Genomic DNA, 3,264 nt, shown 5'->3' on the forward strand with positions numbered 1-3,264 from the left:
AGAATATCCTCAAAAAAAAAAAATAAAATACTTGGGAATCAACCTAACAAAAGAGGTGAAAGACTTATACAATGAAAACTACAGAACCCTAAAGAGAGAAATAGAAGAAGATCTTAGAAGATGGAAAAATATACCCTGTTCATGGATAGGTAAAACTAACATCATCAAAATGGTGATATTACCAAAAGTTCTCTATAGGTTTAATGCAATGCCAATCAAAATCCCAACGGCATTTCTGGTAGAAATAGAGAAACCGATCATGAAACTCATATGGAAAAATAAAACACCCAGAATAGCAAAAACAATGCTAAGCAGGAAGTGTGAATCAGGCAGTACAGCTATACCAGACTTCAAAGTATACTACAGAGCAATAGTAACAAAAACAGCATGGTACTGGTACCAAAACAGGCGGGTGGACCAATGGTACAGAATAGAGGACACAGAAACCAATCCACAAAATTACAACTATCTTATATTTGATAAAGGGGCTAAAAGCATGCAATGGAGGAAGGATAGCATCTTCAACAAATGGTGCTGGAAAAACTGGAAATCCATATACAACAAAATGAAACTGAATCCCTTTCTCTCACCATGCACAAAAGTTAACTTAAAGTGGATCAAGGAACTTGATATCAAATCAGAGACATGGCGTCTGAAAGAAGAAAAAGTTGGCTATGATCTACATACTATGGGGTCCGGCTCCAAATTCCTCAATAGGACACCCATAGCACAAGAGTTAATAACTAGAATCAACAAATGGGACTTACTCAAACTAAAAAGTTTTTTCTCAGCAAAAGAAACAATAAGAGAGTTAAATGGGGAGCCTACGTCCTGGTAACAAATTTTTACTCCTCACACTTCAGACAGAGACCTAATATCCAGAATATACAAAGAACTTAAAAAATTAGACTATAAGATAACAAATAACCCAATCAACAAATGGGCCGAGGACCTGAACAGACATTTCTCAGATGAGGACATACAATCAATCAACAAGTACATGAAAAAATGCTCACAATCTCTATCAGTCAGAGAAATGCGAATCAAAACCACCCTAAGATATCATCTCACTCCAGTAAGATTGGCAGTCATTAGGAAGTCAAACAACAACAAATGCTGGCGAGGATGTGGGGAAAAGGGTTCACTTGTACATTGCTGGTGGGACTGCAAATTGGTGAGGCCAATTTGGAAAGCAGTATGGAGATTTCTAGGAAAGCTCGGAATGGAACCACCATTTGACCCAGCTATTCCCCTACTCGGTCTATTCCCTAAAGACCTAAAAAGAGCACACTATAGGAACACTTCTACATCCATGTTCATAGCAGCACAATTCACAATAGAAAGACTGTGGAACCAACATATATGTCCTTCAATAGACGAATGGATAAAAAAAAAATGTGGCATTTATACACAATGGAGTATTACTCTGCATTAAAAAATGACAAAATGATAGAATTTGCAGGGAAATGGATGGCATTAGAGCAGATTATGCTAAGTAAAGCTAGCCAATCCCTTAAAAACAAATGCCAAATGTCTTCGTTGATATAAGGAGAGTAACTAACAACAGAGTAGAAACGAAGAGCATGAGAAGAAGATTAACATTAAAAAGGGATGAGAGGTGAGAGGGAAAGGGAGAGAGAAGGGTAATTGCATGGAAATGGAAGAAGACCCTCAGGGTTATACAAAATTACATACAAGAGGAAGTTAGGGGAAAGGGGACAAAAATATAAGGGGGAGAAATGAATTACACTAGAGGGGGTAGAGAGAGAAGAGGGGAGGGGAGGGGGAGGGGGGATAGTAGAGGATAGGAAAGGCAGCAGAATAAAACAGACACTAGTATGGCAATATGTAAATCAATGGATGTGCAACTGATGTGATTCTGCAATCTGTATACAGGGTAAAAATGGGAGTTCATAACCTACTTGAATCAAACTGTGAAATATGATATATCAAGAACTATGTAATGTTTTGAACACCCAACAATAAAAATTAATTTAAAAAAAAAGAAACTGTTGCATTACACTGCTGAAGGTCACTTCCTCTAGGATTCTGGGCTTCAGGGTAAAGAAAGCCACCCCAACTGGGCCATGCTCAGTCCCCCCTTCTCTCCAGAGTGGGCACAAAGAAGCCAGGCATGGCACATTCATGACATTAGGAAAATCCTTATAAATAAAATAGTTCCTTTGAAAGCTGAGCTCTCCACAGTCCATCTCCTCTGGACAGGAATAAAGCCAAGCCCGTGACTCCAGTGTCACCTCCCTCCATCGACTAGAGGAAACATTCATTTTAAGAAGTATAACAAGAAAAGTGAGTGACAGTCTATTGACATTTTAAAAAGTGTGTGAGCAGTGGGGGCACGACTTGCTGGAGAGACCCAGAGAGAGGAGGAGAGAGAAGCCACACCAGTCCCTTAAATCTCCGCTCAACCTGGAGGGCTCAGGCTCCTCTGTCGCCCAAGGGCTGCAGCTCGGTGTCCCCTTCACCAAACAGGAGGTCGAGGTGGCAAGGGGCGGGTGGGGGGCAGGGCCATGAGCCTGGAGTTCCCTGACTCCTAAATCAGGTTCCCAACTGGCGGGGCTCTGGTGGCTCTGGGGGACTGTCCTGGGAGGGCAGGCATGATATCTGGCCAAAGGAGACCAGGGATCAGGTCCCCTCAGTTTTCCAGCCAAGCTGTGGCTCAGGGACACACACGGACCTGCCTCGTGCCAGCACCACTGCCACCTGCCCCCACCATCACCTGCACCTCTGGAGTGAGCGCAGCTCGGGGTGGGGTGCAGAGGCATGGGACGGATGTCCACGGAGACCATTCTAGGGAGGACCTGGGGCCACCTCTACGCCCTCTCCAAGGTGAGGGGCGAAGGTGCTGGGCCTGGGGACTCGCTGGGCACTGAAAGGGACAATGCCCTGGGGATTCATGGGCTCCAGGACTGAAGCCAGCCTCGGGCCTCCACCGTGTCGGCCTCTCACACTGTCCTCCTAGTGCAGCATGCACACACACATGCATATGTGTGGGACAGCGCACGCTCACTAGCGTGGATGTCACACCCCTGCACCAGCATTACTGCTCGAGCAGAAGGGACTGGCAGGGTCAGTTCACCTGCACATGCGCAGACCATGTGCACCCGCCCCATGATGCATGCACCGCCCCCCCACACCCGTTCTGTCTTACTCAGGAGCCCACTTACGTGCACACAGGTGGACAGACGCTCGTTCTGCCCCACGTCCCACACACCCAGCAGGTGCCCATCCAGCACAGGCCAAACC

Source organism: Callospermophilus lateralis, unplaced genomic scaffold, assembly GCF_048772815.1.
Source record: "Callospermophilus lateralis isolate mCalLat2 unplaced genomic scaffold, mCalLat2.hap1 Scaffold_132, whole genome shotgun sequence".
Lineage (NCBI taxonomy): Eukaryota > Metazoa > Chordata > Mammalia > Rodentia > Sciuridae > Callospermophilus > Callospermophilus lateralis.